Source organism: Rattus norvegicus, chromosome 17, assembly GCF_036323735.1.
Source record: "Rattus norvegicus strain BN/NHsdMcwi chromosome 17, GRCr8, whole genome shotgun sequence".
Lineage (NCBI taxonomy): Eukaryota > Metazoa > Chordata > Mammalia > Rodentia > Muridae > Rattus > Rattus norvegicus.
Window position 1 is genome coordinate 57,276,261 of NC_086035.1, and position 26,439 is coordinate 57,302,699.

Consider the following 26,439-nt stretch of genomic DNA (forward strand, 5'->3'; position numbering starts at 1 on the left):
GTCTGCAGTCCACACTGGAGGACATTGGAACGTGTAGGCTCCAGCTCATTCTCCACCCTGGTCCTTTCTGTGTTTGCCTTAACATATTTTCTTTTAAAAAAATTTCCCTAGATTTATTTACTTAGTTAGTGCTGGAGATCAAACCCGGGACCTCGCCCACACTGAACTCAAAGCTTGTGCTTTACCCCCCAGCTTCCCACAGAAGCTTGCCTTGTCAGGATTTAAAGGGAATGTGTAGGAGAATAAGGTGGAGCAAAGCACAGTGCTACATATATGTGATGAGGTCTATGTATTAACCCTTCAAAGTCATTTAAAAATTTAAAACTTATCAGGCCTGAGGCAGTGGCTCAACCACAGAGCACTTGCCTTGCATGTCCAACATTTCATAAATAAATAAATAAATAAATAAATAAATAAATAAATAAATAAATAGGTAGGTAAATAAATAGGTAGGTGAATAAATAGGTAAATAAGTAAATATGTAAATAAGTAAATAAATAAATCACACACAAGCAAGCAGTCATTGTTGGATAATTCAAGAAATAAAGGCGAATGGTCCCAAAGAAATAGGAACAGATGAGGCTGCTGGAGACTCGCTGTCTTATGAAGGACTACAGAGCTGCAGCTTCCCTGAGCTCATGCTGAGCTGGCTTCAAATGTCGTGGAGCCATCTCTGCTTTTGCAAGTAACCTTCCACTCACATCACACACCTGTAAGTAACACCAAATATTCTCATTGGGTGGGCCTCAGTGGTAACACTACTTGGTTTATTGCACCTTTCCTGTCTAGGGTGAATAGATGTTTCTTTACATCTCCTCAGGAATAGTGTTATACTACAGAGGAAAAGAAAAAGGACAGAGGGGAGGGCCAGACACCACACAGGTGCCAGATAAATGGTGGGTGAGCAAGGAGAGTGTAATCACGCGCCCCACAACACAGGGTCATGGAAGTCGGCCTCATATGGGGTTCATTTCGCTTAGATCTCAGGTGTGATTTTCTTTTAACCAGAAGTTTTCTAGGACCAAACAAGAGAATCAGCAGATCACTTGGCTTAGAAATGCCTGGAAAGGGGACAGTCATTGCCGCAGCATGTTTAAAGGCTATGTGGTTCCCAAGAGGTTGTAGGGCTTCCCAACAGACCAAGGGGAGTAGGCAGAGGGCACCCTGGCTTGGCCCAGGCAGGTTCGTGAAAGAGGAGGAGAGCTATTGCTCACTTTATCTAAGGAGTCTCTGACAGCAGGAGTTCATTGTGATAGCGCGTCCTGGCCTCTGCATTCAAAGCCTGCTCTAGTAGCTGCTGCACACCTCAGGGAGAAGCCAGAAAGCCTACTGTGCACTCATCTCCATGGCCCAGCCTATCTCCCTCAAATGCCACGCTCTCTTCGCTTACTTAGAAAAATAATATAGAGCCAGTGAGATGACTCAGCAGGTAAATGTGCCTGATGACTCAAGGGCATCCCTAGAACCCACATGTACGGAGAGAACGTGCTCCCCCATGTTATCCTCATGCTTACACCCTGAACACATGCAACAAAATTAAAATTTGATACGTTTTTTAGTTCAGTGTCAAGAAAAAAATTTCCCCTGAGATAGTTTAATGTCTACAATTGAGAAATCAGAATGAGCCTTGTTGAAGGTTTCCGTGTCTGATTTTTTCACATTCCAGAGAAAAAGATAGTTATAAATTGAAATGGTTGCAGCCTGCCATAAGACCCACTGTATTAGGAGAATGAGCAATGCAGTTTCACATGCCTGCACAATGGCTGGGCACACCATGGAGTGGGAAGGAAGTATACTGCTCCTGAGGGCTCAGAACTCTGAGACACGCTGCTTCTGGGCATAATCAAACATTCAATGAAGAATCTTCTATGTTTAGGCTTCAAATAAAGCCCTCTTTTTGGACGAGTAGTTACAATGAGTGAGTTGTGAATTAGACATTTTATTTTTTATTTTTTTATTTTTTTAGTATAGAATAAAGTTTATTCAGCGTGTGGGGAGGGGGGATGAAAGAAAGGCAGTGAGGTGGGTGGAGGGAAGGGCCGGCCATGAGCACTCGGAGTGGGGAGGGGGATGGGGAGAGAAGGGGTGCAGGAGCAAGAGGAGAGAGCAAGAGAACAAGAGAGCAGATTAGACATTTTAAACAAGGGTGCATTGACCATGGCCTCTAAATTATCCTCAGGTCCAGGGGCAGGAAATGTAATTTCATGGAATTATTTAAAGTTCTTTAGTCACCTTTCCCCAAAATCCCAGTGGTGCTTTCCCCAAAGTGGCCCTTATGCCTGGCTCCCTTCCCCGTCTCCAAAGGGACTGGGAAATATAGTCAGGGTGTCATCTGAGTGACTTTGATAAGTGGTCACCCTGGTGCTGGCATGTTCATGGGGTCTTTATGCCTTGCTAGAAGGAATTCCTTCACTTCCTTCACTGTGGTATCTTAGGTCCCTTGCTGCCAAGAGCCTATCTTTCTCCCTACAGCTTTTACAAGCTTAGTCTCTACTTTAAAACTATTCATCTCCTCCCCCATGTCTGCAGCTGCAGTGGTAGTGGCGGCGGCAGCATGGGAGGAGGAACAGGAAGGAGCAGGAGCCAAGGACTGCATTTGGGACAGTGGTTCTCCAGCCATGACATCCAAACCACTGCCTGCCTCTTGCTGGGCTTCCAAATCCATAAGGGGCAAAATGAGAAAGAAGAAGGTGAAGGGGGAGGGGGAGAAAGAGGAGAAGGAGGAAGAGGAGGAAGAAGAGAAGGAGGAAGAGGAGGAGTTCTTATTAAAGCATGTTCAACCTGTGGAGAAGTCAGCAGGTAACCTGCTTCTGTTTATTTCTGAAGAACAGATAATTAGCCACTTTGTGGTCCCAATTTCTAGGGACATGACACTTGTACTGTTGTTATCTATGGTCCCTAGCTCACTGTGGCTCTCATGGGATGAACAGAACCCACTTTACCCAGTATCTGAGGAATGTTGACTCAGTAGCAATCCTTACTCAGTAGTTCACCTGAGCCCACTTTGTCATTTAGAATACTCAGCCCTGTTTTGACTTTCTGCTTCCAACCCCAAAAAACCCTGAGACCCTGAGGCTATACAGAGAACCAACAGACAAGCCATAGATGTTTCCTTTTCTGTCCCAGGATGGGGATGACTGCTCAATATGATCAACTATGCAGAGCATTCTGAATTGCACCCCCACCCCTGCTCCCATCAACACAGAGTGACTTCGGTGAGATTCTAGGGTCTACATTTCTTCTCTTCTGGCTAGAAGGGGGAGTTTCCCGAATCATCTGCATGCTGTCACAATGCTGGGAATGAAAACGCCTAGCTCACTGTGGCTCTCATGGGATGAGTAGAACCCACTTTACCCGGTATCTGAGGAATGTCAACTCAGTAGCAATCCTTACTCAGTAGTTCACCTGAGCCCAGCTTGTCATTTAGAACGCTGTCACCGCCATTTGGAGACCTAACAGTCTCCAGAACTACATAAGGGACACCAAGTCAACTGGCTTCTACAGAGATTTGGGGCTTGTCCTGTGAACAAGGACTAAGTTTATAGTCCATTGATGGCTCTACTTAGAAGACAGACAAATGCTGAGTATCAAGCAGTAATCCCAGCCCCTGAGAAACCGAGGCAGGAGAATCATGAGTATAAGACCACTGTAGGCTACACAGTGGTATCTATGCCAGACCATATAGTTAGACAGGAGAAGGGGGGAGAGGGAGTGAGGGAGGGAGAGGGAGAGAGAACAGGAGAAAGCAAGCTCAATATCCATAATTGGAGGTAGAGCTGAGATGGTGGGGTCTGGTAAGGGTGATTAGCTCTGGCGAGGATGTGTAGGTGAGATGTGGGTTCTGGAATGAAGGGAACAGAGACAGATGGGAATGAGAGATAACTTGTCCTTTCCTACTAGAAGTTTCCTGATGCTGTAAACAGCCCCCTTTTTACCCCAGAATCTTCAGTATCATCCACTCAGCTAGGTCCAAGTACTCAAGTGTCAAAGGACACTTGTAATACAATGTTGACCTGTTGCTGAGACACGGCAGCCTTCCAATACACTCAGCGAGTGGAGGACTGGGACACCCAAGAGCAGAGGCTACCTCTGCCAACATTTAAAGCAGCTTACCACTGGTAGTCAGAACAGTGTTCCTTCCTGATGTCAATGTATTGCAACATGTCCCTCATAGGAAACATCACAGCAAAAACTTAGAACTGTCACATGCTGGTCACTGAGTCCAGTTACTAATAACAAGATGGCCCCATTGTGGATCAGCAGGATCTGTCTCATGAACTGTCAAGACATTATCCGTATCAGCTGCTGGAGTTAACACAATTCCGGTTTTAATCTATCTGTCACGTAACCATATAGCTTGCTTTGTTCGTTGTTTGTTTGTTTCTCTCTCTTTCTTTCTCTCTTTCTTTCTTCTTTCTTCCTTCCTTTCTTTCTTTCTTTCTGCCTGCCTGTCTGTCTGTCTCTCTTCCTTTGGTTTTCATCTTCCTAACTGGCAAAGATGAAAAGGGTCAGAACTTCTCTGATGAGAGAGATACACACCAAGGATTCGAGGTCACAACCACAGTGAACATGTAACTTCAACTTAGACAGCACTTCTTAAAACCTTTTTTACTGATGCACCAAAATCCTAATCATCGCCTAGTCACTCCATATCCTCCTTCCACCCTTCCAAAAATAAACCTAATTAATTAATCAATTACATTTTAAAAAGAAATCTCACTATGGAAGCTGTAATATGTCACAATGTGTCACACAGTATATACCCTTTTGTCCATACATCTTTACTTGCAAATGTTCATTGCAATGAGTCATTGGTGTGGTTCGAGACCTTTGGCTTCTTCTACACTCAGTACTGTGTCCTCACTGGGACTCTTCTCTGATATCCCGTTGTTGCCCTGTTTCATGGAGATTCTGTAGCTTTGGTTCTATAGAACCGCATGCTCTAGCACCTCACAGATGGGGTAGATGTTGGGGTGGAATAACTAAAAGCACTGGATCTGGGCAGGGTGGTAGCTGAGTTGGTCAGCCTGCCAACTCTTCTGTGCCTAAGCTACCAGAGCAGTGCCCAGGAGAGGGATGAGGCCTGCTCTCATGCCCTCAGAGCTGGCTCTCCCAAGCTGCCCGGGTGAAGGACAAGGCCCACCTGGACGTCTCCATGACCTCAGGTGGCAGCAGAGGTTACCCATGCCAGGCTGTTCCTTACTGTCATTGCATCTCCAGTTCTGCCTCTCTGTGCACAAACATCTCTGCTTCTCTTCTCTCTCTACCACATACTTGTTCATTGTAATACTCTGGCTCCTTGGACAGCACTTTTAACAGCTAACTGACATCCAAAATGGTCCATCCATTTTTCACTCGGTTCAAAGAGATGAACTGCAATAGAAAGTGATGGGAACCATTATCCATGCATTTAAAAATTGTGTGTGTGTTTATTTCACTACATTTACTAATGTATTTAAGCATATGTTATATATCACATACTATATACCATATATCATATATCACAATAATACATCATGTATTGTAAATAATATACCACATATTAATATGATATTAACATATATAATATGTTAATATTATATATGCATATATAATTTTGGGATGCTGGGGATGAATCCCCATGCTTTCTACATCTTGGTTGTCTGTAAGTCTTCACAAGTGATTGCAGCCATTGAAATTCCTCCTGAGATCTTTTGATTTTAGGATGAGAGGGTCTTCCCCTTAATATGAGATACCTGCCAAGAGTAGCTATCCCAATTACACCTGCAGACCTAGGAAAGAGGATCCAAGTGTATGACACAAGTCAGTATGATCTGGGAACTCAGCCTCTCGGCTGAAGAACAGAATGTCTTTGTACAGTATCAACCTAGTCTTATACCCAGTGGTCATGGAAAGGACTACGTCCCTCCACCCGGTGCATGTTACACTGGTAAATGTCTCTCTGTGGCATGAGCAGGGGACCACCAATAGAACACACTGTGGTAATGGCACAATAACTTAGAGCAACAATATTTGTTCTGTCTTCAATGATTGGTGCTTGAGTCTTTTATTAGTCAAGGTACTCTAGAGAAGCTTAATTTATAGAATGAATATATGTGTGTATACTGGATATATAATTAATTATATGACTAGATAATAATATATAATGAATATATGTGATCTATTAGAGTGGCTTATAGGCTGTGGTCCAACTATTCTAACAATTGTAGTCTCCTGACAGAAAGTCCAGGAAATCCAGCCATGAGGCTGGATGACTCAGCTGGTCTTCAGTGTATGTCAGAATCCTGGAGAAGTAGGCTCTGATGCCAATGAAGAAATGGACTTGCTAGTGAGAATGAGGGCATGCGGGCATGCAGGCAGAGAACAAGCTTTCTTCTTCCCTGTCACCGGGTGACACCAGAAGGTATGTCCCAGATTTGAAGTGGGTCTTCCCACCTCAGAAGATCCAATCAAGAAAAATCCCTCACAGGTGTACTCAGCAGCTTGGGTTTTAGTTCATTTCAGGTACAGTCAAGTTGACACCCAAGAATAGCCATCCTGGTCTGTGAACCAACTCAGAGCAGAGACTTTGTGAAGGACTGTAAAATTTCACTGTAGCTTCTGATCACACATCCCATGTCTTCCCTGCTCAGCTTTCCTAATAGTTGACTCTCAGAACAAGATTTACCTGCTTGCCACTGTGGCCTCATCGACCACCGCTGGTCTACATTCACACTGCTCCTCACTTAGAATCCTAGCAGGCCTATAAGCGACAGGAATCCTGGGCCCACGTGGATTCAGAGCCCTCAAAAGAGCTATCAGAAAACCTGCAAATGCTTGGGCCCAGCCACTTTCGCCTGCCACCAATGTGCTCCTCATTGCTTACATGTATTGAGTGCATACGTGGCCTTCCCAGAGCACACAGTCAAGTGAGCAGTTCACTAAGACTGCCTGATACACCCATTCTAATAGTCTCACACTTCTGACCCTTCCAGCTTCTTTCTTCGTTCCATAAAAAGTCTATTTTAGCCTCTCTGCCTCAATTACAGAAGTCTGCCACTGCAACCTCAGACCCTGTCCAAGCCCTGTGAGAACTGGCTCCAAACATTACCAGGAATTGAATGTCAGACATAAATGATGCCTTTAATTGAATAAATTTGCCTCCGCTAAGGCATTGCTCTACCAACTCAATCCAGCTTCATTACAAGCTCCTTCAGTCCCATTTTTCTAGTTCCTGTAAGAATTTTCAAAAATTTCTTTGCTATAAATAAGTTATTTTCTCATTATTCACAGACTGCTTCCCTGTTTGTGTGAGGTTGAGATCTAGCCATAAGTAGCATCCAGATAGAAAAAAGGGGGGTTGAGGTAATTTTTAAAAAGGAGATGAAAGTGTCCTTTTGTCAGTCACTTGCCCTGGGGAAAGATCTTTGCAAGGTCTCAAGGCATCAAGAGGATGCTCTACTCTAGTAAATGGAAGCTTAAAAAAGTCAGGGTGGGCAATTGAGGTTTAAGTCTTTGAGGCACAGTCCTAATTCCAGACTGTAAGGCCCTAGGATTTCATTATCAGTACTCTGAATTTGGTGAGGGATGCCTGCGTTCAAGCTGTGCATTCAGTGACCTATGAGGTTTGGTCAATCTCACAATTAGATCATGGGTCCAACTCTCAACACATTCTGCTCTTTGAACTGCAGGTTGGAAGGTCTCCTCAGATGTTCCACAGAGACCCTTAGACTTCTACAGTATGTCTTGAGTTCATAACTGGCTGTCCTAAGACTACCTGGTAATAACACACCATGAACTACAATTGCCACATGACCCACTGTTTCACCTTCTACCAGTACCTCATCCTGATCCCTACAGGGTCACCAATCACTATTTGACACTAAAAACAACTTTTGGGAGAATTTTTGGCATGGGTCTCGAGCTATCTGCTAAGAGACAAAGGAAAAGGGTCCTTATTTATTCATTTCTGTCCACACTTACTGCAAATAGACTCACAGAAAATAAACTTTCACAGTTATAAGCTGTACAAAGTTATGAGTTGTGAAAGAACTAGCCACTGCACCAGAGCATGAGAAGTGACATACACACAAATGGCTAAGTGCTGGCACAGAGCTAGGAAAGCCAACCATCACAAAAAAAAAAAAAAAAAAAAAAAAAAAAAAAAGATTGTGTTTGTTGTGTTTGACTTGGGGCTACTTTGGCATTTCTCTTTTATAACTTCTGCTTTTTAAAATTACTTTTGGTTCAGACTAACGTTAAATGGAGGCTGGAGAGGAAGATGGCTCAGCAGATGAGAGCACTTACTACTTTTGCAGAGGACCTGGATTTGGTTCCATGGGACCTGATGTTCCCCGCTGGCCTCTGTAGGCACCCGTATGAATGTTGTGCAAAGAACTCCACACACATACCCCTAACAATAAAAAGCAAACTTAAAAAATAGTTACATTAAGTGAAATTCATTCTCTAAAAACCATCAGCCAAACAAACTGGCATGTAAAAAAGCTGAGCTTGTGTGTATGTGGTGTGTGTGTGTGTGTGCGTGTGTGTGTGTGTGTGTGTGAGAGAGAGAGAGAGAGAGAGAGAGTATGGATATGGTATGTGTGAGTGAGTGTACGTCTGTGGTGTGTGCGTATAGCATATGTGTGTGATATGTGGTATGTGTGTGCATATTTGTGTGTGTATATGTGTGTATATGCTTGTGTGTGTATAGTGTTTGTGTGTGTGTATATATGTGTGTGTATGGTATGTGATGTGTGTGTGCATATGTGTGCGTATGTTTGTGGTGTGTGTATAGTGTATGTGTGTGTTTGGAGTGTGTGAGTGTATGTGTGTGTATGGTATGTGTGGTATATGTGTATGGTATGTGGTGTGTGTGTGAGTGTGTATGAGTATGTATTATGTATGAGTATTTATGTGGTGCTTGTGTGTGTGCATACATGTGTGTGTGTGTGTGTGTGTGTGTGTGTGTGTGTGTGTTGGGGGGTAGAGGTCAATGTTATGTAATATTTCTTAGCAACCAAATACCTGTTTTTTGAAACAAGGTCTCATATTGTAATCTTAGGCTCGCTGATTAGATAGGTTTGGCTGTCTACTTCTACCTCCCCAGTGCTGGAATTAAAAATATAGCCACCCAGTTTTTACACAGGTGCTGGGGACTGAACTCAGCCCCTCATGCCTGCAAAGTATGTTGGTTTGAATAAAATGGTCCCTGCAGGCCCATAGGGAGTGGTGCAGCTGGGAGATGTGGCTCTGCTGGAGTAAAAGCATGGCTTTGTTGGAGGAAGTGTGACTGTGGGTGGGCTTTTAGGTCTCAGAAGCTCAAGTCTGGTGTGTGTCTCCATCTTCCTACTGCCTTTGGGTCAAGATGTAGACCCTCGGCTCCTTCTCCAGCACCATGCCTGCCTGTGTGCAGTCATACGTTCCACCATGATGATAATGAATTAAGCTTCTGAAACTGTAAGCCAGCACCAATTAAATGTTTTCCCTTATAAGAGTTGTCATGATCTCTCTTCACAACAATAGAAACCCAAATTAAGATACATAGTAAACACTTTTCTGACTGAACTACCTCTCCAGACCTATGCCTCTTTTAAATGTCAAGCATGGAAAATTCGTGCATTACACATCCATTAAACAGTTAAGAGCTGGTCTACACCAAGATTACAGCAATGTCTTAGTTTCCTTATATTGTACCTTGGGGAGAAAAGGGTTTATTTCAGCTTATAGGTTATCACTGAAGGAGACCAAAGCATGCACTCAAAGCAGGAACATAGAGGCAGGAACTAAAGCAAAAACCATTGAGAAACACTGCCTATGAGCTTGCTTTTCATGACTTTCTCAGCCTGTCTTATACAACTCAGGACTACCTGCCCAAGGGCGGCGCCATCTTGTCTGGAAGAAGGTGAACCAAGGACTGAAAAGGGCCACACTATGGAACAACCAAGAGGCATAGGGTTGTCTTTGCTAGGAGTGGGGAGGTAGGAGGCCATTGGTTTTGAACAGCGATAAAGGTGATGCTAGGTTGTGTCTGAGCTGTGTACACATTTTCACATCAGTGTGAATGCTTCTGGGTTCAGTGAATACAGCAACTACACTTAGAAGACAGGGATTCAGAGAGATGGTGAGGCAATTTTGGTCCCAGGGAGACGGGACTGACCATGGGAGATCCCATGGTGCAGGTGAGCTTCCAAACTGCATAGATTGCCCTTGTGGAAGAATCGAGAAAGCCCTCTCTGCCCCCAGTGTTAGGCTCACACACGGAGTCTGTCAACCCTTTCTGCAGCTCTGCTGTCCCTAGCAGGAGACACTCCACTTGTCCTGCACTGCGTCTCTAGACTTTTTAACTCGTAAACTCCACAGCATTGACAAGCAGGACAATAAAATCTCTTTGTTCCTGGTGGCGGTATCTGTTTCTGTAACCTTTGGCTTCTGTCTTCCCTAGTACTTTTATACATCTGGTTATGTAAATAAAGTAAAAGATACACTGAGTTTGTAACAGTACTTCTTGTCCAGCCCTGAACTCCTCCTCCAGCCTGCCCTGTGCAGCTGAGCTAGAGGTAAAAAACCCTTTTTGAAGTCTCCTCTACACAGGACGGGCAGTGCCTCATTGAGTACAGAAGGTCATCTAAGGTCGCCTCCTTGAGCCTGGGCCAACAAACCTCCCAGGGGTCTCTGTCCAAGAGAGGACAATTTAGGTGCCCAAGTTGCTTGTGGACTCTTTCTTCAGCCTGAGGAGGAGGGCAGGCCGCACCTCTGGGGCTGGACAGTCTTCCTGGAGATACGTGCTTTGAGCTGTGTAACTCCTGCTCAGTGTTCTTTGGCCTTCTTTACCCTTGCTGGTGCTCAGACAGAGTGTTCATGGGAAAATGTAGCTGCAAATATTCCTTGGAGACATCAGTGGACAGAGAATTGCAAGAGACAAGAACCCTCCCGGGCCATTAGGAGTATAACTCAGTGGTCAGGGAGGAAGGAAACCTGTCTCTGGCAAGTCCCCTAGCCATGTGGGAGCACATTTGCGCCCTTGTGCCCTAAAGAGCTTCCCATGAGTTAGAGGAACTTGCTCCAAGGAAACCAGACCCCAGGGGGGAGTAGAATTGCTACTGCCCATGGCAGTACTGGAGCAACTGGAATATATACACAAAATCCTAGCACACACCTTCATATAACACATCTTACCAAGCACCACACACAGATCATCACATGCACACAGTATACATTCCCCAAAACACAACCCAAGAGAAAAATGATTTTTAAAAATGTGTTCATATTTGGCCTGGAGGGACACAGCTCAGTTGGTAAAGAGTTGCAATAAAAATAAAAAAGTGGTAGAATCAGTTCCAGCTTACCCTGGCGGTCACTACCTCTGACTCCAACGGGCCAGTGGAACTAGCACAAATTTATCTCAGCTGAGAATCTCTCCTGGCCGCTCTCTGCTAGCCTCGAACTCTCTGGTTCCAGGTACCCGGCAAAATCATGGTTCTAGAAGTCCAGCAGTGGCTGGCCTATCACGGCTCTCTGCCACCAACTCTGCCCACTCCCAGCAACCACCCCTTAGTTAAAGTATAAACTCCCAATTACCCAGTAAAATCAAGACTCAACAAACTGTAACTCAATGATTAGATTTATAGTTAAATTCTCAATCCACAATACATCCACACAATAAATTCACTGCCAGTTAATAAAGATATAAACCGCCCACCTAGACAAGATAAAATTGACCTAGTCCATCTGGATTCGGATCAAGTTGCTTCTCTCTCCTTCCTAGACGTTTCCCCGCCTACCCTTCCTTCTCATCCAATGATAGGCTTCGCCTTATCCTGGACCCCACTTGCTGCATCATGACATCATCCTACAGTAAAGTGCTTGCCTTACAAGCACGAGAACCTGCATTCAATCCCTGAAGTCATAGAAAACTGTTGGACCTGGGCACATGCTGGCAATCCCAGTGGTGGAGAGGCAGAGACAGGAGCATCCCTGGGGCTCACTGGCAAATTGGTGAGCTCCAGGCCAATAAAACCCCTTGTCTGAAGAAAGGTAGATGGCATTCATGATGGCATCTGGGATATGTTCCATCATCCCCATTCATGTTCACATGGACATATGAATGCATGTACATGAAAGTACATTCAGTATACACTGGAGTTTAGTGGAACTAAAATGGCCGCATAAATACAAGTGAGCAACAGAGCAGAGGGGTTCAGAGCGCATGTGTTGGTGTGGGCAAGAGACTGACAGGGCTGTGTCCTGAGAGGGGAGGGCAGTGCCTGTCACAGAGAGGCGGCTGTGAGAGTCAGTGAGTGCTCTTCTGGTGGTCATTACTTCACTCCTGTCCCTGAAGTGCCACAGAAGAAGCCAGCTCATACACTGCAGGTGGGCACTTTTTGGAAGGGAACCCTGAAGCATTTGTGTTAAATACCCTTTGATCTTCCCATAACCCAACAATTCCTTTTCCCTGACGGCACATGTGGGGAAGGCACTCCTGGGTCTGTGCCGATGACAGTCACAGCAGCATTGTGATTAGCACGAGAGGAGGAAACGGGGGGTGGGGGAGGCTTCATGTTCCATCCATGACCTTGGCTGCAGGCTGTCTGCCTGGCCACCCAGCCTTGAAGTTTTCCTTGGCTCTTCTCTAACCACCCAGCTAACAGTCCAGTCCTGTATTCCACCTCTGTCAGAACCAGGCCACTTTCTCCACGAAGGCTGGCTTCCTTGTCTGCTCTCATGTCCTCAAAACCATGACAGTGCCTGGCATACACTAGGTTTCCTGTCTGTCTATGCATGTGTTTCTGTGTACCACATGCATGCAGGTGACCATGGAGCCACAAGAGGGCGTCAGAGCCTCAGGAACTGGAGTTACAGGTGATTACCAGCTACCCAGTGTGGGTGCTGGGAATAAAACCCATGTCTCTGAACAGTAAGTGCCCTTAACCATGGAGCACCTCTCCAGCCCCAGGGTCCAGTCTTCGACTGTACTGCCCAAGAACCCATATGGTGAAACACTCATGAAACACCCTTCCAGAAGAGTCTGCAGAATCACAGGCCCAGCACGATGGCTGTAGTCTTCTAGCACATGTGGAAAAGCCCAGATGAGAGGCACTAAATTGCTAGCAGGCTTACTCATGGCCGCTTTTACTTTTTTCTCCGTGTATGAATATATTTTCCAGATATTTAAAAATAACTACCCATTTCTTTTATAATTGTGGAAAGTGAGTAAGATCGATGGCAACAGCAAGGGATCCTTCTGGAATGAACCGTAATGGGAATCAAAGGTCTGGCTGCTTGAAGAATCCTGAGAAATACCTGCATTTGAACATGGCCATGACGCCTGTCTGTTATAGCCACTGCTTCCAGACCATCGCTCCACAATCAGGAGCAACCTCACAATGGCTCCTTCCTTCCTTCCTTTTAAGGACCCGTTAGAGTGAGTGCAGCTGAGGTGACAGGTGTAGTTTGGGGGGGGGGGGATCCATGTTTTACTTAACAGAAAATCTGAGAATAAATTAGTCCTTCCCACCCCCACCCACACTCCCAAGTCCTGGGTAACATCTTGGAAGCTCTTTATGGGAGACTGGCTTCTTTGTCCCCTCTGGGCATCCCACTTGCAGAGACCTTGCTGGGACTTACTGTACTTGAGATCTGTGAACTTGCACACAAGGAGAGGCCTCAGATGGGCCTGGCGAGGGGACCCTCATGGAAGCCCCAACCACACATCAGAAGATGCTGGAGCCATCTGGACTCTGGGTTTCTTCTATTCTCCATTTCCTCAGTACCTCAGTTTCACCATCTGTCCTGCTATAATGCTGCTAGGCCCATTCAGATATTTGTAAGGGGAAGTGAAACGTACCGTCCTGCCGGGATATGCTGTTCTATGAATCTTAAGCCTTGGCGCCCTCCTTGAGGCTCTGAGGAGGTGTAGAAGGAAGCATTGAGAGTTGGGACATAGTAGAAGGGAGGGAGGCCACTCGGGATGTGCCTGTGACAGCAGTATTAAGACCCTTATTCTTGGGGGGGAGGGTATAAGACTGGGGGAAAGGGGATTACATTTGAACTGTAAGTACATAAACTATCCAAGAAAAATAAAATTATTTTAAAAAGACCCTTATTCCCTTCCTGTATTATTTTTGCTTTCTAGCCACCATGACCCAACCGCACTGTCTTCTGTGACAAACTGCATGCCAATAAGAACAAGACCAACTGATCGTGGACTAGAGCCTCAGAAAGTGAACTAATCAAATCTTGGTTCCATTTTCCAGGTGATTATCTTGGGTCATTTTGTTCTAGGAACAGAAAGTTGACTAATGTAGTATACACCCTTCTTCCTGATGGTCATACATAGTTAGAAAGAACTGGAGAAGACAAGATTGAGAGCAGGTTGGTTGAATATAAACATTGTCATTTTCTTGAAGGACAGTTTTGTCCCAGGGCAGAACTCAAAACTTGGGTTGCTAGCAGGAGACAGCCAGATTTTGTTTGTTTGTGTGTGTGTGTGTGTGTGTGTGTGTGTGTGTGTGTGTGTGTGTGTAGGAAGTTCTTCTTGTATGTTAATATTCCTGTTTGTAGTGACTTCAGTGTCACTGACATTCAGAATCAATGAGCTTCTGCTCCGCAGACACTACAAGGTTAAGATTGGGAGGTTTCATTAAGTTCAGCTCTGTTAGCATCTGACCATGGGATGGGGTTTGAGCACCTAGTGCCTACCGGTGGCAGACCCTGCTCCAGGGTGTACATCAGGTTTTCAGGTAGGGTTTAAGGAACACTCCTGGAAACTGAGCCCCAACGTCAGCCCCCCCCTTCCTGTGACTCCCCCGCCCCAGCTTTGTCTGGACAAATCATACTGCTAGACCTGTGTTTTCTTTTCTGCCTTGGGCACACCACAGCAAGGCCTTTTACTAGCCTTCTGTGCTCTTAGGTGTGGCCATGTGACTGAGTTCTAAGAGGGTTTATCTAGAGGTGACAGCTCCTTTAACTCTGGAATAGTCGTCCATGTTCTGTGTTCCAGCAGGGTATGGGGACACAGTGGAAGACAACCAGATTTCTGACAGGAGGTAGCCCCAGGACAGGAGGCACGGACGGCCCTTGTGACTGCCTTGGTACATGCTGACTAGTGCATGATGTCTGTCCCTTCTGATCTATAGCCAAAGTGACTGTACTTTTGAGGACTCTAAAACCGGTGTTCTATTCTCCTGCATGATTTGCCACTCAATGGTGTGACATAGGCCATGGTTCCCTCAAGGTTAGAGGCACAGGCCTTAACATTTTGTTCCTTCCAAATGGTGGGATAAGAGCAAGACAGAGGCCCATATAGGCCAGCCATAACCCTGTACGGCTGAAGCTTGAGGGACAGTTAGCTCTCTGCTGCTGCTTCTTGGTCCTCTGGTCACCCCACCTCTGTTTTCCCACTTAGTTCCCCGCTGTAACCTGACAGAGGTCAGGCCTATCTCCCTACCCGGACCCTCAGAACCCTGAACCCTGTGTCAGGAGCTTCTTGCCACCGTGAAGGCAGCTCAGAGTCATGGGTTGGAAGCCGCTGTTTGATTGGCAGGTAAGTGCTCCCGGGCACACATGAGCAGGCTTAGGACAGCCATTGTGCACCATGTGACCAGACCTCTGGTTTCTGTTTAGGTGGGTCTTGTACTACATAGTCATAGTGTATCTCATGCCTGTTGGGAAGCAGGCCTAGGGAGAAGCCAGCCTGTGACAAAAGAATGTAACAGCTGTGCAAGTTACAAGAAGGGAGAAAGGCAGCAGCCTGGTTTTGTGTACTGAGCAGACCCTACATCCGTAAAGCACATTCTGTCCAGTTCACTAACGCTCAGTCCAGTTCACTTGGTAAAGTCTAGGGCATAAGGGCCATAACTGGCTACAAGAAGTAGGAAACATGCATTTATACTTCAGCAATCCTGGGAACTTCCGCAGCTGTTGGCTGTTGGGAATTAGAAACCTAAAAAACATTCCAAGCTTGGGAGAAGATGGGGTCTGGAGGAGTCGCTGCAGTGTCTGCAAGGGACAACAGCTCCCATTGCATCAGAGCTAAGGCTCTGAAGGCAGAGAGGTGGGGCAACTTCCCCAGCATCCTACAGCCTGAGGGGCTGGGGTCTAGAACCCTGATCGCCATCTCCCAGCTGTAAAGCTGAGCAAAACCCCAAGGCTCTTTCGCTCAGTCAGCCAAGCGCAGGAGCCAGGCGCGGCGATCAGGCTAAATAAGCACGTGTTGCTAGGCTGGCGACAAATAACGCGGCTAATTCTTCTCGCCCTGCTGGTCCCTGCGCACAGGGACAGTCGCGGGACCGCGCCCCAGAAGCAGCTGCAGAGGCGGAGGCCGCCCGGGAAGGCACAGCGGGCCGGAGCTGGGGTCCTCGCCCGCCGCGCCTTTCAGAGTTAATTAGCCCTCATGAATATGGATGCCTCTGCCAATTTAATACGGTTGAGAGGTCATAACCTGACCTCGGCGAGGCGTGCAGAAAGAAAAGACGACTTTTCTCAGTTCTCCCCCTAATTGAAAGGCTGTTGTAGACTGTGCGCGGTGGGTGTGATCGCGCCACCGCCCAGGCTCTGCACGCCCAGGGAACAGTGGCTGGGGCCGCTACTCGCGGCCACCGGGCTGTCCAGGAGCAGGGCCTAATTACCTACAGGTACGTGCGGGGCAGGCGGCTGTGCCTCCCACCTAAATGTTGCTACGATGCTATTGAACTGGAAATGGGTCCTGGACCCTTCCCTCTTCCACGATGGTTTTCATTTCCTGTAATTTGGAGCTGGAAGCGTTTATGGAACATCACATGGTCTTCGTTTACACAGGAAATCAGCTGCAGTTGTGAGAAGATACTGACTCACTTTTTTGTTTGTTTGTTTTTAAAAATTCTTCCCTCCTCCGCCCCCCCCCCACCAAGAGACAAAAGGAAAAGACCAGCTTGTGACATTTGCTTTGAAATAGCTTTCTTTTTTGATCCCGAGTCCTCCAAAGTGGGCTGTGATTACAAGGGAAACGTAGTTTATTTCTGACACGTGGTAATCTCTCCATGTGAAGCAAGCCCAGTGCCAATAGATACTTTAGTTTTTCTCCCCCAAAGAAGCCAGCCTAGAAGGGCGGGGGCGGCCCTGGAGCACAGCTGCGCCTGCTGAATCCCTTTGACGGTGGGAACGGTTTCCGAGGCTTGCATGGGAAAGAGGCAGACTGAACCAGGCAGCCTTGGAGTTTAGTTTACACCTCGGACACTGCCATCATCGAACCCTAAAATCGTCTCCCACACCCTGACAATAGCAAAAAGTCTTCATCCAGCTACACTTCACAAATGTGTTCTCAGTCTAGCCCCAGACATCACCCCAGCCATCATCAGAGAACCACCAGGCTCTAACAAAGATTGAGAACGACATGGAAGGAATTACGAAATGGTTTTCGATTGCCTTCGGGCTACCACGGACTGGAACGCCCCTACCCTACTCCCACGCCCCGCCCGCCCCCAAGCCTGCACGCCCCCCGGGGGGGGGGTCTGTTCTAGCCGCTCACCCTCCACCCACAGGTCTGAGGATAACCAGTGCTCCCTGTGTAACAGCGCCACCTTGTGGCCAGTATCCCACCTCCTCATTGCCCTTTTCTGGGGTCCTGGAGAAGATGGCTTCAAACTTTAAGGGTGTCTATTCACCACAGCACTGGAGTTCCTGCCGAGAGCTGGAATGCGCTCATCTTCTTTCTTCCTGGAATGATCTGAAAACACAGGGAACTGTGACTCTTCATTTCCTCCCCTAAAACTCTCCACAATTACATACCCATTCCTTTTAGTTAAGGCTTGACACCCAATTAAATAGTTCAGGCACCTATTTCATGGCGAACTGGGTAATCATCTTTTCCTGGCATGAGTAGGATTCCAGAGAGGGGAAAGAACAGAGATGGAGGGGGCACAAGACAGATAGTTTTAGTCTTTGAAGGACAGTGTGCTGCTCACTCCCTCCCTGGGACTAAGAAAGATGGCCCTGCGTGGTGGAGGTGGGGGGTCAGGGAGAGGACCTGTGAGGACGGAGCCCTGTGAACATTTCAGGGTTGGAGAAAATACCAAGTTTTTATTGAGTCTCCGGGACCTGCGTGGCTCTTGATGGTCACGTGTCCCTGGCAGATGAGACCCATTTCCCTGCAGCTCAGACAGGTGACTCCATTTTTTTTTTTTTTGCCCTCTTTCCCAGTCCATAACCGCCAACAGTCATCTGTGTGAACATTAAGCTTAGTCGGTGATGGGCTCTCTAGCAGGTCTGCTGACCATGGAGGACAAAGTCTTCTGCCTACAGCTCTCTCAGTCTCCAAATTTAAATATTGTAACTTGACCTGTTCTTTGAAACCAAATATTAGCAAGGGCGCCCAACATGCTCTTGCCTACTGAATCTCTCCTTCTGGCAGGTCAGTCATCTGTGCCGTGGACCAGCCACCTGAGGCTTTTCTGGGCTTCCTGAGGGTAGGCAGGCAACGGTCCCCTCCAATACACACATGTCTACAGCTGCTCCTGTCGTCACAGGAAGCCGAGTGAAGAATCCTATTCCTTCCTGCAGGTGGCCTTCGTTCACTGTTCCTGGCCTCTCATGACCCCGAGTTCCTCCCAGGAAGCCGCATGTTCCTTATTTATTATCTAACTGATGAACTATTTGGGTCTGCTACCTAAGGGCTACTTGGCACTTCCTCAGCTTGCAGCCAGGGGATGAGAGTTTGTGTGGAGTGCTGGCTCCCTTTGTGCCCTCTGCAATGAGGCGGAGTGTTTTGAAGGATGTGGTCTCACTGTCATAGCCTCAGCCAGGAACTCTCCTCGTCTGCCCACCCTTCTGGAAATATGAACTTTATTGTCCCTATGGAGTGAGATAAGGACATCATGGACCTAATCATGTTTTGTTCTTCCTATATAGTGCCTTGGTTTTGAGTAAAGCAGTTCCCAATGAATCATGGGTAGAGGAGCCTCAGTCCTCTTCGGGAACCATCTGGAGAATGGGAAGTTTTCTGGGGGAGGAAAAGATTGATGAAGAAAAGCAAATGCCTGGGAGCCTCTCCCTTGGAATGTACAGACATCAGTAAATGTCCCTAACCAGGATATCACTTAAGGGCCTGAGCTGGCAGCTGCCTGGGGCCTCACCCATTGTGGCCTCTCCTTGTACTTTCTGGGAGAGTAGTCAATCCTGAGTTCCTGAACCTAGGGTATTATATCCTGGGCACAACTGTGCATAAATCTACCTTTTGATATGTATTCACTCCTGTTGCATTCACAGCAGGGGAAAAGCCTCATTGGAAACAAGCCAGAATGAGATATATAATGATGTTGTTTAGAGGCAACAGTTTCTTTCCGTGTTGTTGACAGTAAAATAAATTAGCATAATAAACATAATTTGCTCAAAAAAAAACAGCTAAGGAAAAGCAGATGGTTAGTACATTCCTGTAGGACCTGTTGGTCCAAGTTTGCACGGATGTTTAGCGGTTTGGGCTGCTTGCAACAGATGCTCTCCCTGGTTCCAGGTTCCAGCACTAACTGGTGGGGCCCCTCTCAACAGGCAGTCTCCTCTGCGGGATCCGGTGCCTAGAAAGAGGTGCAGCCGGGTCCCCAGCACTTTGGTGTGCATGATAGGGCCAGCCCCAGGAGAGGAGCCCAAGCAGCAGGTTGGCCTCCCCGCAGCGCAGAGTCAGAGCCTGCAAACCTCCTTGGGCCATTAGCATTCAAGTCCCGTCGCCTGCCCTGAGTCATCCTTTGTGCACCGGGAACAAGGGAGCTTTCTTCCGGGGAGGATGGCGCCAAAATGTTCCAGCATCCAGAGGCTTCTGGGGCCAGTGTGCCTCGTTCATGGAAGAGAAAAGTTGTTGCTGCTGCTGCTGCTGTTGTTGTTGCTGCTGTTATTGTTGTTCCCCCCACCCCGGGAGGGTCGTGGTGCTTGGAGGGTTCCTTTTCCTCTTTGGATTGGAAGTGAAAGGACCTGAGGGTCACTGCCATTGCAAGTCCACTCATGCCCTGAATTTGCACCAGGCAGAGGCTCATTAGCAGTCTCCCATAATGCTGCATTCTTTCCTGAAAACAGAGAGGAAAGCCAAGCAGAACGGAGCCAGTAGGGAGCTGCACAGAAATGCTCACTGTACTCAGTTGGAGGGGCTGAGGGCTCAGGGCTGCGATCAAGGGAGAACTGGTCTCAGCTACTGGGCACTCTGCTACTGCCTGGACACTTCTGTGTCAAAGTCTGGGTGATGGGTACTGGAGAGTCTGAAGATGTGCAAGAAGCTCTTTGGGGTGGAAAGAGGTTAGAGTAGAATAGAAAATACCCAGTGAAAGGACAGCCTGTCCTGGGGTAGCAGCAGCAGCCCACAGATTATTAACACTGGAGTTAGCCAGAGTCTGGGACCCCAGAGATAGGTGAGCTTTCCCCTGCTGGGTCATGGCGTGACAGCCTTATTACTGCAACAGCAGCATGCAAGGGAACTCAGTGGGTCAGAAGGTACATTTATTTCCATCTGCTCATCCCAAGGGTCTTTTGAGCAGAACTTGAACAAGCAGGATCTGTCCCAAGATGTGTTCCTCCCTGTATCTGCCTTCTTCCCACGCACGTTAGCGGTTTAGCTAAAGTTGGATGTCAGTTTTGGTCTCCATTATCATCCTCACACTAAATCCTTCTAAAATGCTTTATCAATGCTGAGCCCAGGGACCGCACCAAGTTCACATGCTGCTCTTCATGGCGTGGGTTCCAACCACCACCACCTTCTCCACAACTCTCCTCCCTACAGCTCAATGTTAGAATTGCTGTCCTTCAGCTTTCAAGCCTGCTCTTAGGAGCCAGGGTCTTAGGAAATGAGAGACTGGTGAGGGTAGGGTGCTGGGGTCAGTGAGGGAGAGCAGAGGCAGAAGGTGACAGGGAGAAAGCATGCAGACTGGAAGAAGCAGACGACCCTTCTAAAGGGAAGGCAGAGGCTAGATGGTAACGGAGAGCCTTGCTCAACAGTGTAGCCAAGGATGGCCAGGCTAGAGGGAGTCCCATGTTGGAGCCCCAGCTCTATCAACCCTGCACAGGCCAGTGGAGGCACAGTGTAGCCAAGAGTCACACATTATGAGGGGTTCTCGTTGGCACGGGGGCTGGAGACTCCTGGTTCTTGTTATGTTCTCTTCAGAAAGGAGAGTTGAGCAATACACCTATGGCCGCCACCCTCACCAGGAGCCTGTCCTTACTCTAGGTGGCACACACTGGCTCACCCAGCCACAGTGCGCCAACCCCTGGATCCTAAGCTTAGCTTAGGGAGAAGCTTAGCTTAGGGTCCAGGGGCTTCTCCCAATGTCTCTCTAGAACATGTCTCTTCAACTTCCAAAGTCTCTTGCTTCTTGTAATTCAAGTCTCCGTTCAGACTTCCACAAAGCTAGGCCTTCCAGTTCCTGCCCCTCGCCCCTCTCTTTCAGGGTGTCTCACTTCAGTTTGCACTCACATGGCCCTCCCCGGGCTCCTCTTCTGGTTTACATAAATATGAACTCTATGACACTTTTTAAAGATTCTGGACTGGTTCTATCTTGGTTGCCACCTTGTCCCTAACACAAAACTTGGCACGTAGTACTGTTATGATAAAAAAAAAATGAGTGAGTTAAAAAGGAATGTTAAGGGCTGGAGAGATGGCTCAGTGGTTAAGAGCACCCGACTGCTCTTCCAGAGGTCATGAGTTCAATTCCCAGCAACCACATGGTGGCTCACAACCATCTGTAAAGAGATCCGATTCCCTCTTCTGGTGTATCTGAAGACAGCTACAGTGTACTTATATATAATAAATGAATAAATCTTTTAAAAAAAGTTAAAAAGGAATGTTAATATCAAAATGGCAAGGTGGAGACACCAAGGAAGGGATAGAAGAGGCACACTTATATTAGGTCCGAGAGGCAAGCTGACCAGGAAGAAAAAGGATAGGGTTTGAGGGCAAGGGCAGGCCTGGTCTTCACAGGTTCTGTCTGAGGCCCATGAGACCCCTCTGAGGAACCTCATCAGGCGTCTTGCCCTCTCACACACTCTTGCACCCGATGCAGCTAATCCGAGAGTAAAGGGTGAGGGGAACTGGCTTTCAGTGAAGCTGCGCCTGTTTCAGGGAGGGGTCTACCGGGATGAGTAACCAAGGTAACTGCAGGTGCACCTTCACAGTTCTGTCTCCAGATGGTTGTATGGATGCCTTGTTGCAGCTAGACACATTCGCCCGCACGCACGGTAAGTAGACTCTGTGTCCTCCAAGACTCGGCCTGATCATTAGTTTTGAAACACCTACCCTTTCGTGGAGCTCCTGAAAGGAAAATGCCCCAGAGGGAAGATCTGATCCACCATGATTTGGGACAGAAAATAGGTAATTTTACTCCATGAATATGCTACCCACTTCATAAACATTTGTTGAATTTTCTTTAAAATCCACAATGTAGAACTGCTTATCACCTCGGGCTAGCCTGTGCTCATCTCTTGTTGGAGCGCTCCGCTTAGCTTTACGAACTAAGCTTCTGCTTTGCTGACTAAACCTGCCTAAACTCTCTGTGTTTCTTGGCTGAATTCATATCTTCAAGTGGTGGGGACCTAAGAGACACTGTCACCATCAGGCCTGCCACAGTAGGCCCAGTGCACATGAGCTGCAGCCATGAGCACAGGACCTGCAACAGCTCCAGCACCAGGAACTGGATGTTCTGGGCATGCGCTGGCCACTTATCAGCACATAAATCATAAAGCACTAAGTGAAGACTGTTTACACAACTCAAGTCTGCTCTCCGGTGCCTTAAGCAAGACCAACAGTAAAACCACTGTGGAGAGTGGAGGGGTCAAGCCCAGAGGTTGCTTCTCCAAGCCATTCAGAGCTTTAACCATAACAACTAGTATGATGTGCTAGCCTGCTAATGGATTAGAATTTCTTTCCCAAGTAGCAATTGGAGGTTCCATATGGATGTGATGATGCACAACTGTAATCCCAGCTGCAAAATGCTATCTCCTCTATTGCAAACATGGGCTCTCGGCAGCTGCAAAGGTCTGCACTGGGACTGCAAGGAATGCCCCCCAACAGCCAGGCATGGCTGGAAGAGGGGTTCACAGGACTCACCCTTCACTGATGAACTGCTACTGTTTGCTACTGATAGATTCAGGGGAAACTAGAGTGATTGCCTTCAGTTGCCAACAAGCTGGTCACTCTACCAGCTTCCTGTGAGTGGTCCCAATCCAGTGGATGCAGAGATGGCTCTGGTTAAATTAAACGGGTCACAAAACAGAAAAAAAAAGGTGAGCCGTGAAGACAATAGGCATGGGGTGGGGGGAGAAAGGAGGGGGAGAAAGAACCAACTTAGTAAAAAGAACAGGAAACAGGCAGTTGTTGAGATACAAAATGAGCCCTTGCCAGCCACTGGTCCTTAATTTCAGGCCTCCTTCCCTCTAGAACCAAGAGCAGCTTGGTTCTCTGTTGTTTATAAATTGCTCCATCTGCGGTATTTGGTGATAGCAACACAACTGGATTTAAACAACTGCTTTCTTCTGTGGCCTTGAGCAAGTCCTTTGTCTTTTGGAGTTCCTCCATATTTTGTTTGTTCTGTGTCTACTGGGGAAAGCAGGAAGATATACAGAGTATCTGTTCCCTGAGGAGAACATAGTATCATATAGTAATCTCTCCTTCTCCTTGCTGTCCCTGCCACTCTGCCACCGCTTCCAGCCTCAAGGGATTAGCATTTCAGAGTGGGTGTTGGAGATAAGGAAGAGGCTCTCCCGATGCCCGACATTAGGTGCCACAGGGAGACACTCTTCTAGAATGACTGATTCTTAGGCGGTTTTGTGGAAGCAGTGGAAGGGGGGACCTCTGCACGAATCACCTCGACATTTTCAAATGCTTCCAATTGATCTGTACATATCCCGTGAGCAAGACATACTTCCCTCCTGGACCCATACCCACAACTGCCTCAAACAGCCTGAAATGTCGTTATCCTGAATTCTCTTGAGCAGTGGAACATGTACTGTATGTGCTGTGCTCACGAATCATCTCCAAACGATTACAAAGTCTCAGCTGGGGCCGAGCAGCTGTTACCCAGATGTTCTGCACAGCAGCTGGAGCATTGTTTGTACCAATAAACACCATCCCGTGTGAGAGCCGAGCTGAAAGTGGTGACAACAACTGCCATGAAGACCCTTCTCAGGGAAGATGAATAAGCCCAGAGCCTGAGCGGACCCTCCCCCACAGCGGGCACTGCCTGCCTCACAGCCCGCTGTGACCGAGGTGCTGAGTGTTAGCACCAGGTTCAGATCTACGGCCAGTTTGCTATTAGAGATGGATGTTCAGAGGTGTGTGCTAAATCCCACCTCCCAGTTTGTGGTTCCTAAGCCCTGCCTGAACCCTTTGTCGTGTCCCTCAGAGATCTGAAGAGATGGAGCTCTGTGTGTGGATGAGCTTGTTCACTAGTGCTGTGGGTTGGCTGCAGTCCGTTTTAGAAGCAGTAGGTCCACCTCTCTACGACATCCTGTTAGTGTTCTGCTCTCATTTCTGCTAGGTAATAACTGCTTCAGTAACCAGCCATTGTTTGGAAGATGATCAGGCAGTTCATGTGCCCACCAGCAGGGGCGCTGAAGCCAGGGCTATTGTGTCAGTTCTCGGTAGGACTTGAGCCTAGCTGGCCATCCAAACCTCATTTTGCTGATTTAGAAGCTCGGACCGCAATAGTGACATACTGTGCCATGTCACTTGGCCAGGTAATAGCTAAAACAGGCCCCACACTCCTGGTGCTAACGTGTCCTTCCTAGTCTGTTCAATAGCTGACATTAAGAGTGAATCAGTAGCAAGTAGTATATTATCCCTGAAGCCTCGAGAGAAGATGTGACATAGGTGAGCTCTATGGTGATGTGTCCCTAGAAGGGACAGCCTGCCCTAAAGGCTGAGGTTCCAGGCCTTCCCCGGGTTATTCAGTGTGCACCCAGATAAGCTAAGGCCATTTGTGTGTCTGGGTATGATGTGCTGCCCTGACTGTTGGGGCCATCAAAGGACTACCCACACAGAGGTCATATGAGTCAGGGTCAGGGATGGGCTCAAGTCACCATGGTAGTCTTCCTCGAGCCTATTCTCCAGGACACAAGGAGACAACATGACATCCCACCTTCTGATCTGGCACATAGGTCCCAGTTTGTTTGTCTCAGTTTGAGAACTGGGCACGTGCTATCCCGAGTCTGTCCTCAGCTGCTGTGGAAGCTTTCTTCCCAAAGGCCATAATAAACATTTTACCTCCATCAAGCCCTATGCTGGAGGGCACTTTAAGTTCACCGCCACCAGAGACCAAGTTGATCTCATGCAACCCCCATTGCCTCAGCCCAGGTGACCAAGGACAAGCAAATCTTGTCTCTCATGCTTCCACCCCCACCGAGGCAGCTGCAGGGGCCTCATTTTGAAGTTGAGTAGCTACTGAAATATGCAGGTGAAACTTCTAGAAAAACAGTCCCAACCTGCAAAGCAGCTGTGCACACATGAGGAGCCAAAGGACAAGTGTGTGAGGATACCATTCCCTCCCTCCACATCTGTAAACACACACATATGTAAAGACATAATAAATCAAAATGCAATTAAAAAGAAATAGTTTAGCTGAGTATGGATTCTCATACTGGGATTCTGGAAGCTGAGGCGGGAAGGTTGCTGTGTATTTGAGGTTAGCCTGGGCTATTAGTGAGTCCCAGTCCAGATTGGGGGACAACATAAGACCCTGTTGAAGAAAAACAAAAGAACACTAGAACACTGAATACAACCCTCATCAGTTGTCTGACCAAGAAAGAAATAAGATTCTAATCTAATGGAGTTGACCATCCATCCATGGTTTCACATATAACCCACAAGGTTTTAATTTTGATTTATCTGTCTTTAGGCTTAGGGATATATATATATATATATATATATATATATATATATATATATATATATTGGTTTTCCCAGTTCCTCCCAGACCTTCTGCATCTCTTTATCCATCCTAACCCACAGGCTTCCTTTCTCTCATTAGACCACAAGTGAGCAATCAAACAAACAAAACGATGATGATGATGATGATGATGATGATGATGATACAAAAACAAACAAATCAAAATAGGACTAAACAAAAGAATCATACCAGTTTGAACTAGAAGGACAAATGTAGCATAAAACAAAAGAAATGGATTTCTACATAATGGAGTGATTATGGGTGGGCTTGTGTGTAACCCATAGTATTTTTAAAATAATTGTATCAGTTTGAATAGACACAAAACAAAAGGAAAAGCTGGCTTTGTGCTTCAGCATTCAGGGTCAGATGGCTGGTATTTTCTTTCCTGTCTCTTGAATGGAGGGTTTAATTCTCTTTACCAATAGTGCAATGGTAATGAGGGAAGTTATAATCACACACACACACACACACACACACACACACACACACCACCACCACCACCACCAGCAGCAGCAGCAGCAGCAGCAGCAGCAGCAGCAGCAGCAGCAGCAGCAGCAGCAGCAGACTC

The 26,439-nt window shown here is 47.1% G+C and overlaps 1 long non-coding RNA gene across 2 annotated transcripts; it reads left to right on the top strand.

The window, feature by feature from the left end:
• The first annotated feature begins 2,088 nt into the window (after positions 1-2,088).
• LOC108348573 (uncharacterized) lies at positions 2,089-25,779 on the top strand. Of its 2 annotated transcripts, XR_010059216.1 has the most exons (4): positions 2,089-2,799; positions 6,221-6,403; positions 8,231-14,234; positions 15,386-25,779. It is a non-coding gene; the product is annotated as an uncharacterized LOC108348573 (long non-coding RNA). The 2 variants fall into 2 exon arrangements; XR_001841938.3 differs by having other exon boundaries at positions 2,089-6,403.
• Positions 25,780-26,439: the final 660 nt, after the last annotated feature.